A 13,982-nucleotide genomic window follows, 5' to 3' on the forward strand; every position below is an offset into this window, starting at 1 on the left:
AAGAAAAAAGGGGAGGGTGGACTTCACTCTCTCGACATCTGCATTTCAAATCAGCCTTCCTGGTTTCATAAACCATGTGGACCAATCCTGAGCTGAAAAGAACACAGGTCAATAGATGGACCTCCATTTACATGAACACATTTGAGGTAGATTAGGCTGAAATGGCTTGTTATTCTTTTTTTTTTTTTTTTTTAAGAGAGTAAGCAGATGTCAGCTGTTTAAGCTCTGACAATTCTGCACTTCTCAATAGGCAAGCATTTTATGCATGGTTTACAATAACAGAGAAAATTAAAGTACCAAAAATTTACCAACCACACTAATTAGGCAGTATTTTGTGCTATTTACGTGAGTAAACATTAACATGAATCTTGTGCCAATAATGTCGATTTTTAAATTCCTTTCATCTTGTAATACTTTTAAAAGATTTTTTAAACACTTTATACAAAATAAAAAGCTGTGTTTTCATTGTGCATTAAAAACACTTTCAAAAACGAGATTTACAACTGATCCACATACTTTTTAAAATATAAATGTTAAGATGAAATTATTCCTTTATCCAAACATTAACTATGTTACATACCAGAAATCAAGTAAATATCTTTTGAATACACATGTTGATTTACTTGTGTGTCCAAGGATAACAGCTATAAAAATAATACATATTTAATTATAAAGAATGGGAGACAGGCAGGCAGACCCATATAATATGTATATAAAGAATGTCTTTTGAGAAGCATAAAGCACCATACACAGTTACAGATTCTACTCTCATTGCATTCATGGTCTCTTACTGAATCACCTATACTCATTTCTATAAACTCTTCCTTTCAAATTATGCTTTTATTTCTCAGATTTGTAGTTCCCTAACCGTAAATAAATGTCTTGTCAAGCTAAAATAGCTACTTGGCATATAAAGTCTTTCATTTGAAGAGAATGTAGTGCTTAATTTTTTAAAAGATTGGTACTATCATATTTTCAAAAAAAAAAAAAAAAGCAAATACAGGTTAGTGTCCAAAACTTGTTTTCCTTAAATTATCATAATGATTTCAATACTGAATAAGCAGTTCATTCATTATTTCATTAAACAGGTATTAATGAAAGGTTATTAGGTGCCAAGCTCATTCAACTCTGGGTGCCAACAATACACTTCTACAAATTAACACTACATTCATTAGCAAATATGTTTCCATTTTTAAAATCCAGTGTGAAATATGGTATGCAGTGGGAAGTTCATATGTAATTTCAAGAACCAGAAAGAAGAGGAAAATGTTTTTTGTTTTGTTAAGAAGACAAGAGCAGAAAGACTGTTACAATCTTGTGTAACAGCTACGTAACAGGTTCCTCAGAAGTAATCTCTGGGATACCACTGCAATCAAGACATCAGGCTAAACAGATGATCAATGTTTCCCTCCTGTACCTCACACACATACCCCCCACACAAGTGAAGGAATAAAATATAAAGTATATGTAATATCTAAATACAATACTCATATTTGCTGTTAATTTTTAACATGGTCCTTAAGAATTCAATTCAATCCAAATTATACAGATGCTGTATGGTAATATCAATTTTATATGTACCTATACTAGAATATAATGGGCTGAATATTTGTATCAAGAAAGTACAAAAATAATTCATCTACTCATATATTTTCATTTTTATACATAGTTTCTAGTAGTTGATACAAGAATATGCAATAAACCACAACTATTTAAAAGTGCTATTAATCAAATCTCAAGGTTCTTTTTAAACACATCTATTATCTTTATAATTTCCATGCCTTTGATCTTTTCCTTGAAGTGACTGCTAAATTGCCATATACCCCTTCTCCTGAATACTGTAATGCTAATAGTGAAGCAAACTGTTCTCCTAAATTGTTACCCAATTCCATCCTAAGCAATTTTCTGTTCTTTCCTGAGTAGTAATATTCAATGTGGGGAAGGCTAGGGATGGCCCTAGATGAAGATTTGCCATGAAGGTAATGAAGTTTCCAGGGTCCTAGATTGGTTTCAGCAATGTGTGTGTGTGTGTGTGTGTGTATGTGGTGCTGGGATTTGAACCCAAGGCTTTGTGCATGAAAGGCAAGCACTCTACCAACTGAGCTATATCCCCAGCCTGGTTTCAGCAATTTTGTATATACAATTTCCTATTCTTTACTTCTCCAAAGTTGGGATCTGCTGTTGAATGGTATACTTGTTCCTTTAAAATAATGTTATTCTGAGATAGTATGTGTGTGTGTGTGTGTGTGTGTGTGTGTATAGATAGATAGATAGATAGATAGATATAGAGAAGCATGAAATTGGCCTAAGTCATATCACACTATGTGTTAGGTATACTACAGGCGATTTCATCTTGCCTCTATCACCACCTTTTGCCCTGTGGCACATCTTTTCCCTATTATTGCTTCCTCTGGCATTTCAGTACTAGTCACTATCGGTGTCTATCAAATAGCCTAGGGCATGGGCTTGTGAAGTCATCCTGGCCAATGGGACCTGAGTGGAAGTCAGCTGGAAGCATCTGCAAAAAGTTTTTTTTTCCTTGTAATAAACTTGAGATTCACAGGAGAAAATACCGCCTCTTCTTTGTTGGACATGCTCATGTCTGCAAATGACATCTGGAACTCCTACATCCATCTTACAACTATAACAGAAGAAATCACCAATATGCTGAGAATGGCTGAGTACAAAAATGAAAAACATCTGGGTCCTCCACAACACCGTTCAGCTGCTCACCAACCTCACAACTGCCCTGAATCTGAACTTTGTGTCATGTGAAATAAAAAATGTCCTTTTTGTTTAAGCCACTTGCAGTTGCTGTTCTGTAACTTACAGCTGAAAACATCCTGATATAATTCTTTCCTCTCTGATAGGTACATATTTTCTTATTTCCCTTCACTCATCAAATGTTAAGTACTTACTATGTGCTGGAAACTTGGTTAGATTTGGGGAAAACAGAATAGAGTAAAACACTGTTCTGTTCTAGAAGACCCTGCTCAGGGCAACTAAACTCACCAATGAGGAGCAGAGACAGAAGTCAAATCTGTGGAGTGTTCAGGAGAAATGTACATAGGGATATCATTTCAGGAAGTGTTTCCCAACTTATCCCCCTGCTCTCATTTTCCTTTTTCCTACACTTTTCTACTTTAAAAGAAAAAAGTAGAGAGCAAAGCAAAAAATTCTGAATATCTAAAAGTTATTTCCCATAGGAGAAATCTTAGGGAGATCATTTTTAAACTCCAGTTTGGAAATAATTTTTTGGAAGTTCATTTAATACCATACTTATGAAATCAAAGGTTGATATGTACAGACTTAGAGGCTCAAAACAGATTGACCAAAAACCATCTGCAAGCCAAGAAGTTTTATCTTCAGTATCTGAAAATATCTTAGTCTCATTGTGAATTTTAAATGAATCTTCAAAATTAATTTTTAAAAATATATCTCCTAATATGCAATAATGTGACAATCTTATACTGTTAGATGGCAAGCAAGATGAAAAGGTGGTCATAACTTTAAACTTGCAAAGAAAAAAAACTACATAACAAATCATACCAACATACCAACAATATTTATAATGAATCGGTAGTATTATTAGTAATATATTTTTCTTTCCTATTTGCCAAATTTTCAATACGGTTATTTGTTAAAAAATAAAAAGTGCTGGGTACATTGCTCAGTAGTAGAGCACTTGCCTAGCATGTGCAAGACCCTGGGTTTGATTCCCAGAACTAAAAGTAATGATGAAATATAAACATATCTTCTATCCATACTTACAGCTACCATTGGGACTAACTCTATTAACATAATTATTATAAAGGATAAACAGGCACAAAATTTTTTAGCTTATTTCTCAATAAAGCAGAAAGTTTTTTATTTTAAAAATGGTGAGATATGTGTCTCCTTTAAATACTAGGAAAGCAGATGTAATTATTCTTTGAAGAGTTACTATTGTGCACAAGAAACATTCATTTATCTCTTCACACTTCAGCTGCTGCCTTTATTCATGCCCTTATTACATTTAAGTTAAAATGTTACATTTTTCAAACGTTAGGGGTTATTTATTTTTGACCATTTTTTAGACTGCAAATTGTCAGAGAGAATAATCCAATAGTACTTTCCTTATTCACAAATACCTAAGCCATTTATTGTACACATGTAGACAATTGAATGTATGTAGGTCCCAGAATTTGATGATCAGCTGTTTTTGTAAAGGAGTAACTTGTTTTATTTGACCTCATGAATAGCTCATTTTGAGTGAAGGAATAGAGATAGCAGGGGAGATGTCGTCATACTTCTCTGCCCCTCTCAGGTTTTCCCATAATTCTTTCTAGCAACACTATCAGGCTTATGTGCATGCAACTTTTTGAGTAACAGTAACATGTGGAACTTTGGGGTGAAAAGTACTTGCTCTTACACAATTGCATTCCCCCCCCATTGAGTGTTTTGTGTGTATGTGTTGTTGTTGTTGTTCTTTTTAGTTATACAGAACAGTAGCATCTATATATATACAAATACACACACACACACAAAAGCATGGAATATATCTTATTCTAATTAGGATCCCAATCTTGTGGATGTACATAATGTTGAGATTCACTGTGGTATATTCATATATGTACATAGAAAAGTTATGTCAGATTCATTCCACTGTCTTTCCTATTCCTACCCTCTCCCTTCCCTTCATTCCTCTTTGTTATATTTTCTTAATAATTTGATTCTGTGCTGTTCTTAGGACCTGGCTTTTCTGGTTTGTTTGTTTGTTTCCTAACTAAATAACATCTGGATTTGCAATGATCTGTCACTAACAGATGTGAAGTGTTACAAATTAACTGGATCAAAATATTCACCTTAGAATCATTTTTTTAAAAACCCTAAATACAACTGTAAAACAAAAGAACATAGATAAAAGGGAGAACCTTTAAAATGAATAGCTTTCATAAAATCAGAAGTGTCTAGTGCTGGATGAATAGTACATTAGAACTGACTTCTATGCTGACTAAAAAGGAAAAGTGTGGGGAGCCACCTGCCACCCCTGGGCTGAGCTTGCTCCCCCAGTCTGGAACCGCAGGGGTACCCATCTGGCATGCATGCAAAAGCTGTGCAGGACAAGTGGCCTTTACCCTCTCCAGGCAACAGAGCCTGCTTCAAGCCTACCTGGGTATTACTTAATGAATTTTATTATTACGTAAAAAAATATGCACCAATAAAAAAATTAAGGAAAAAAAACCCTAGGCAAATCAAGAAAAAGATATTTTGTTTAAACAGTGCTTACAAGGGTCTCAGTTCCCTACCCCCTCTCTTTTTCTCCAGTACTGAGAATCAAACCCAGAGCCCCTCCTATGGTAGGTAAGTGCTCTACCACTGAGCCTACCTCTCTTCTTAATTATGTCATTTCTAGTTACCTGTTTAGATCAGAAGCAGTAAATTCAGGTGCCCACAGGGCCCAGGCAAATAACTAAAATAAAGTGAAACCAGAGGAACAATAGGGGATTGGGGGAGCAGTAGTAAAGTGGAAAAGTCAGGGCACTATCTACAAGGGGCAGCAGTTCCTTTGCTTTGACCCCACAGGAACATACACCAGGTAGGAATAGAGGCCTACTGTTGTCTGACCTTTTTATAATGTGAAATTGCCTAGCTTTTATGTGCTGACAATTTTATTTTTTAAAGAATACCATGTGAGCAACATAATGCAGACCAAATGAAACACATCCATCTGTGGACTCGCTACAGCCTCGACCACCATTTCACAACCTTGGGCTTAAATTTTATACCTTCCTAACTGACCCGTGGGAAACTTTCTGGATATAGAAAGCTGGGTTTTGTTTTTTTTTTCTACTTTTAATTCTTGAAGTTGTGCTCTGGGGTATAAAGGAAGAATCACCATAGTAGTTAAATAAGAAAATCCAGGAAAGAATTCCAAGAAATTGATGAAAACCTAAAAATTAGCCTGCAAAGTGGGAGGAAAAAAGGATTTCCCTAAACATCTATGGATATTAATTTTTCCACTCATCATACAGATTTGAGCAAAATTAAGTGATTCTGAGAATTCATAAAAAGGACTCAAAACACAAGACTTTGGGGAAAAAAGAAATGAGAAAAGAAATAAAAGTATATATCTAGCACATCTAATTAAAAATTAGAATTCAAAGGCTCTGGAAACCTAACATTTATTAAACTTTATGGCTTTTTAGTTTATTTATTTATTTTTTCAAAAACTCTCTTTGATTCTGTTTATAAGCCCTGCAAAAGTTGTATTTGAATATTCTTATTTAAAAAGTATAAGAGAGTCACAGTCAGTCATTTCAATAAGAAGACCCTATTTTCATTTAAAGATGGACTGGGGTTTTTATTTGATCATAAAAATATACAGCAAAATCTTTTGGGGGGGGGTACCACAGATTGAACTGAGGCATGCTTTTACCACTGAGCCACATCCCCTGCCTGTTTTTTTTTTTTTTTTTAATTTTGATACAGGGTCTCACTAGTTGTTTAGGGCATTATTAATTTGCTGAGGCTGGCTTTGAACTTTCAATCCTCCTGCCTCAGCCTCCTAAACCACTGGATTACATGTATGCACCACCATGCCCCACACAATATCATTTTTAAAACTTCTTAAAAGAAAGCAGCTAAAACAATACATTTAAAAGTTGGCTACCATGTGGGTTTCAATCTTATATTAACAATAATCAGTCATCCTGTTATTGTTTAGATATTAGATGTCATCCAAAAGCTTACGGATGAGACAATACAAGAAGGTTGAGAGGTGAAATGAACAGGTTATGAGAGCCTTAACCCAGTCAACTGAGTGGTAACTGCTGGCTGGTAGGGTGGGACTGGAGGAAGTGGATCCTCCAGCTCTGGGAGCATGCCTTTGGGGTATATATTTTGTTGTGAGAAGAATTCTCTTTCTCTCTGCTTCCTGGTGCAATATCCTGAGATGCTTCCACCATGATGCTCTGCCTCCACCTCAGCCCCAAAGGGATGAAGCTGGCCTTCTATGGACTAAGACCTCTGAAACCACGAGCCCCCAAATAAACTTTTCCTCCTGTAATTGTTCTTGTCAAGTCTTTAGGTCGAAGTAACAAATGAGCTGACTTTAAAAATGACAATAAAAACAAATATAGTGCTGCAAATTTTTTAAAAATATTTTTTAATTGTTGATGGACACAATACCTTTATTTATTTATTTATTTATTTTTATGTGGTGCTGAGTATCGAACCCAGTGCCTTGTATATGCAAGGCAAGTGCTCTGCCAGTGAGCCACAATCCCAGCCTCTAGTGCTGCAATTTGTCAAAGCTGGTTATTTCCTGGTCACACACCAGTATGATTTTAATAACAGCATTTCCAGGGCTGGGGCTGGGGCTCAGTGGTAGAGCACTTGCCTAACGTGTGTGAGGTACTGGGTTCAATTCTCAGCACCACTTATAAAGAAAAGAATAAAATAAAGGTCCATCAACATCTAAAAAAATAATAATAATGATAGCATTTCCAGCCAGGCGTGGCAGCTCATGCCTGTAATCCCAGTGCTTGGGAGGCTGAGGCAGGAGTATCGTGAGTTCAAAGCCAGCCTCTGTTGTACCAGAAATATTAGGATTATTGACTATTGACTACATTAATTAGTGAACCTGTATCAATTGAATATTGAATGACTCTAAGCAATGTGCCAATGATGTAATGTGATCTGCAGAACTTAGACTTAAGTTAGTGATGTAAGAGTCTACCCAGGGCATACCCAAGTACACCCCAGACCTCACCCAGTTATCAGCTGCAAGCACAATTGAACTAGGACTTGAAAACCCAGACTTCTGTGGGAGGATTAGGAGGAGTTCACACTGAGGGGAGGGTTAGGAGGAGTTCACTTTGCCATGAGGGGTTTTACCTCAATGTGAGTGATCCAAAAGAGAGAATGGAAGATGAAAGCCATGCTCTTTTAATCTAACCTTGGAAGTGGCATCTCTCAGTTCTACTGTATTTCTTTGATGTGGTGGAGGAGGGGACCATACAGAGATGTAAATAATAGAAGGGAGGCATCTTTGGGGGCCATCAGAAGTTGGCTACCACAAAAATCTTTATTCTTCACCAACACATCTGAGGCAGCATCCATAAGTAACAATGACTCACTTTAGCTGAAATTTTAAGCTGAATGAGTAACATCTCCAATTGCAGGTGGAAGTAAGAAAAGCATGGATAGAGAATTTGTATGTTATGAAAAAATGTCATTTGATTTTTTATCCCCCTCACACATCATTTTTTCCTAAACTCATATTTCTATCTTACTTTCCTCTACCAAATGTCAGCCATTGGTCACACATAGGTTGAGTGTTGGAGAGTTTAAGGATTGTTTTGTTCAGCTTTTTCTACCAGACAGACCAAAAGTCCTGACAAGGACCATTTTAGAGAATTAAAGCTTTATTTGGTGCTCACAGTTTCGGAGGATTCAGTTCACAGACGGCTAACTCCATTGCTCTGCTCCCTAGGTGAGACGAACATCAAGGCAGAAGGGCATGATGGAGGGAAGCATCTCAGAACATCACACCAGGAAGAGAGGCACAGAGAGAGGGGGAGAGTACCCACCTCCCTCAGCCACACCCTACCTGCCTACAATCACCAGTAGGTAGTTAGTCCATTCAAGGGATTAATGCAATGATTAGGTTATGGCTCTCAAAACCCAACTATTTCACCTCTGAACTTTCTTGCATTGTCTCACACATGAAATTTTGGGGGATACCTCATACTTAAACCATAACATGTATATATACATTTGCTTTAAAGACAAAATTATTTGGGCTCCTTTACAAAGTCAAGTGAGGTAAACAGGCCAATGATCTGGAGTTAATGGGACTAGTTAGAAATTACAATTAACTGGATGAGCTGACAGCATTTACAGGGTTAAAGAATAAAAAGTAGCTTCAAAACATAGTAAGGAAAGGTCAAGAAAAAGAGACCAGAGAAAGTGGGAAAAGGTAAAGACTTGGGTATGACCTTGAAAGATAACAGGTAGGAGAAAATTTGAAGTCCATTTAGCCCACCAACACCACCGCCAATTTAGCATTTTATTTTTTAACAGCTGAGACTTAAGTTGAATAAGGACAAACTAGAGAGGATCTGGAATGCCCTTGTAAAGAAGAAATCAACAGAATAAACTTATTGAAATCAGAGCTTTACAAAATATACTTTTTGCATCTGAAAGGTGTTTTCTACTTTTTAAATATAGAATTACAATCATAGTTGTGGTTTCATTCTACCTACAATTTTGTATTCCACTTTTTAAAAATTTAACATGGGAAATGCATATTTTATTATCCAAACTTTATTGGTATTCATTCTTTGCTCCAACCCAGTGCCTGCCTTTAAGAAGTAGCCCAATAGAGAAGGCTGGACAGTAAAAGACTACAGGTACTCTGATGGAATTCTCTACAAGAACAGGCAAAGACGAGAAGAAATAGAAAAGGAAAACAAACAAACAACAACAAAAAAAAAACATTGGGAGGTTAAAAGGTTAGCATCAAGGCTGGGAGTGGGAGCACACACCTTAATCTTAGTGGCTCAGGAGGCTGAGGCAGGAGGATCTCAAGTTCAAAGTCAGCCTCAGCAACAGGGAGGCACTAAGCAACTCAGGGAGACCTTGTCTCAAAATAAAATATAAAAAGGACTAGGAATGTGGCTCAGTGTTAAGCACCTCTGGATCAATTCTTGGTATCAAAATATAAAGGTTAGCATAGGATTTTTATAAAAGCAGTCCCTGGTCTGCAGTTCTCATTGTGCCTCCCTCTGAGTGGTTCTTTGAATCCCCTCATTGGCTTTCACTGTCTTTTTTATTATTGAGGATGGAGTTAACCCAACTTTTTAAAAAATTTTTTTTAGTTGTAATAGAACAAAAATCTTTATTTTGTTTATTTTTATGTGGTACTGAGGATCGAACCCAGGGCCTCGCATGTTCTAGGTGAGCACTGTACCGCTGAGCCACAACCCCAGCCCTTAACCCAACATTTTTAACAACTGTCTAATACCCCACTGAACAAATATTCCACAGTTTACCTACTCAATGTCCCATCTTCAGACATTTGATTAGTTTTAGGTTAGGTTTGGTTGTTTGTTGTTTTAATGCATAGTATAATGAACCTTTTGTGTTCAGATGACATATTTACCTATTGTTATGTATCAAATGACCCCCAAATTTAGCAGCTAAAACATCATCACTTATTGTCTCCTCATGTCTGTGGGTCAGAAATCCAAGAGCAGCTTGGCTGGGTAATTTTGGCTGGGTCTGTCATGAAGATGCTATCAAATTGTCATCTGGTGTTAGTCACCTGCAGGTCTGATTCAGGGAGGGTCTGCTTCCAGACTCCTTTAGGGGTTGCTGGGACGCCTCAGTTTCTAGTTGGCTGTTGGAAATCTCAGAGCTGCCTAAATAAACATCCTCATAACATGGCAGCTGGCTTCCCCTAGAGCAAATGATTGGACCGGGGGCAGGGGGAGGGGGACACATCCCCCAATATAGAAGTGCTAATCTTTTATAACCTGTTCTCAGAAGTGACACACATGACTTCTGCTGGTTCATGACCAACCCTGTGGCAGGGGACTACCCAAGAAGGTGAATACCAAGGCACAGGATCTTGAAGCCTGGATACCACAGGCCATACCTATATACGTGTGTGTCTTCCTAGTTTTTACACACATACAAATTGTGTGTGTGTGTGTGTGTGTGTGTGTGAGAGAGAGAGAGAGAGAGAGAGAGAGAGATTTCAAGTTACAGACCCCAAAGTGAAATTGCTAAGGGGAAAGTAGGGGCAGTTTTTGAGGTTCTTGGTAATTTTTAATAAAACCACATAAAACTGCTATTTTGTTGGTTAAAAGCAATCAAACATAGGTAATTTCATACACATCAACTTAACACACAACATTGTTTTCCAAAGGATATATCAGTATGCATCCACATCAACAATATAGGAGATAAGACTGGCTGTTGGGCTACATATTTTACACTGAAGTTTCTATATAAAATATGTTATTGCTAGAAGATGAATCATTTATTCTCCCCAATGGTAATTATAGTTCCATATTTCTTAAATTATTGCATACTGGAGTTCAATTACATGGATTAATAAACACGAATAAGACTTTTTGAGATCACATTACTACCATATTATTTTATTTTTGTTTTTGTTTGCAATGCTGGGGATGGAACCCAGGGCCTCACACATGCTAGGCAAGTGCTCTACCACCGAGCAACACCCTCAGCCCCTTATACTGCTTTTTAACAAATACCCACAAAGCACAGACAATAATTCTAGGTCAGTGTTGACCAATAGAAATGTGAAGCACACAATGTAATTTAAATTTTATATTTTTAAAAATTAATCCTATTTTAAAAATATAAAGAAATAGGTGAAATTAATCTTAATATACTTTAAGGCACTATATCTGGAAGGTAGTTTCAACATTCTTTTCTTTATACTAAATCTTGAAATCCATTGTGGTTTATTTGTGTCTGAAGTTTCTCTCAACGCTACTAAATTTTCATCAGAAATGCTCAATCCATATTTACATTTCAAAAAGTTTACAATTGAAAAAGTAGGTTCACATACTCATGTCAATCCAACCATACATAATTTTTTTCCAACAAATAGAGTATCAGTTTTTAAATAAAAAATTTATCTCCTCAGATGCGCTAGCTCTATAGTTTTAAGTATGCAGTAGTCACATGACACTAGTGGCCACCATATTGATAAAGTAAGTGTGAAATCACAGGCAACAGAGTAATGTTCTACGGCTGATTATAGCCTATTGGCACAAATGGTTATATAACTGCAGTTACCCTTTCATTTTGAGGTCCTATCTTTTGTTTGTATGTTTTTGAGGTATTGGGGACTGAACCCAGGGGAGCTTTACCACTGAACTACTACTGAATGACATATATCTCCAGTGCCCCCCACCCTTCTTTCCACTAAATTTTCCGACTGGACTCAAATTTGTTATATCTACTGCAGCCTCTCAAGTAGTTGGGATTACAGGCACATACCATTGCACTTGCCAGAGGTCCTATCTTAAGTAAAATACTTTGATTCAATTAACTTATTCAATTAAAACTTTGGAAGCAAGATGATTGCCAGGCATGGTGGCATACATCTGTAATCCTAGTGATTTGGGAGGCTGAGGCAAGAGGATTGCTAGTTTAAGGCCAGCCTCAGTAATTTAGGTCCTAAGCAATTTAGAGAGACCTTTTCTCAAAAAATAAAAAGGGCTGGGCATGTGACTCAGTGGTTAAGCACTGGGTTCAATCCCCAGTACAAAAAATAAATAAATAAATAATTTTAAAAAATAGCAAGTTGATTCATTCATTTAAAACCACAGATAAGAACAAAATAGGCTCCCCCTCCAACACCCCAATTTAACTTTAAATTTGGTCAGTTGACATAGTACTGGTAATACAGCTCCTATTTTCCTGTAGTCTGTAGATTTAAAAATCTATGGTAAGGCAAGATAATAAGCATGTCTTATTTCAAAGTCCAATTCTTATACTCCTAAATTCCTAAGCTTTTAATAGCTAAATTCTCTGATAGTGGTAAACTGCTCTATCAGAGTACTTTCAAATTTCAGTCAAGTATATTATGCTTAATGGACTTTTAGAAATTCAACTGTAAATAAAAATGTGTTCTATCCTTCAATATATAAAAGTCATTAGGTTAATGTATACACTAGTGACTGAAAAATAAACCAAGTTCAAGCAATAATTTTGTTAAGACTCAAAGAAATGTGTCATGATGCCTATTTCAACTGGTATATTTCCAAACCGCCACTGTTGCCTTTCTCTTGATCTTCTCAGCACACACCCATTTAGAACAGTTCTCCCACAGGTATCTATATAAGACCAAAAACGAAGCCTTTGACTAAAAGGATTTCAGGTGCTAACACCTAGAGGAGGTATTTTGTGAGTCAGCTTGCCTCCTTCTTACAAATTAATGTGTTTTCCCTATTGTATTTCTATGCCCAAAGTCTATTCAGTGGTTATCTGAATGTAGCAAAGTTCTTAAGGAAAAAAAAAGAAAAAGAATCCCTTCCCTTTTTCTGCTATAGACAAATGAACCCCATGATTCATCTTTTACTTATTCCAATGTATAATTGGCCAATGTATTGTACATATTTTATAATATAGCACCATAAACTCCTGTCTACTATTGGCACAGCTGCCTGGATACCTTTATGTTCATCTATAACAATTTTCCTATCTCAGATGTAAAATCCTAGAGGTAAGATCGTAGCAAACTTATTTACTTTATACAGTAAGAAAGTACCTCACACACTTTTTGATGATTACCAGGATGATGATGTTGTTAAAGAAATTGACTACTAGCCTCATATAGAAAGGCTAAATGATTATACTTTGTTATTGTATATTCTACATTTTTTAAAAATGCTAATTTTTTTCCAGAAAACTTTATTAATCAAGAGTTCCTAACTTAAAAAAAAAAAAGTCCCAAAATTAAAACTGCAGAAGAAGCCAGGTGCAGTGGCACACGCTTGTAATCCCAGAGATTGGGGAGGCTGAGACAGGAGGATCTTGGGTTCAAAGACAGCCTCAGCAACAGTAAGGCATTTAGCAACTCAGTGGGACCCTGTCTCTAAATAAAATACAAAATAGAGCAGGGGATATGGCTCAGTGGTCGAGTGCCCCTGAGTTCAATCCATGGTACCAAAAAAAAATGAAGAAGAATCACATGTTTTTACTAGCATAGAAACTGAACCCTGAAAATAACCAACAAATCAGATAACCACTGAGTAAACAAGGTTATAATTAAACTGTTATTTGGTTTAACACATTTGGCCTCTAGGCCAAAAAACATACGAGAGACATTTATTTTCACATTATCCTTTTTTTCATTAACACCTAAATAGAAAATATACTTGTGAAAATAAGTGTTGTATCAAATAAATGTGATATGTTTCATATTATATACCTCATTTGACCCTATATTTATGTGT

General features: G+C 36.2%; 1 protein-coding gene across 3 annotated transcripts in view; it reads right to left on the minus strand.

Annotated features, from left to right (window-relative positions):
• Positions 1-13,982, minus strand: part of Spag6 (sperm associated antigen 6) — a 66,981-nt gene that overhangs the window by 21,888 nt on the left and 31,111 nt on the right. The window lies entirely within an intron of this gene.

The sequence above is a fragment of the Marmota marmota genome, unplaced genomic scaffold, assembly GCF_001458135.2.
Source record: "Marmota marmota marmota unplaced genomic scaffold, marMar, whole genome shotgun sequence".
In the NCBI taxonomy this organism is placed as follows: domain Eukaryota; kingdom Metazoa; phylum Chordata; class Mammalia; order Rodentia; family Sciuridae; genus Marmota; species Marmota marmota.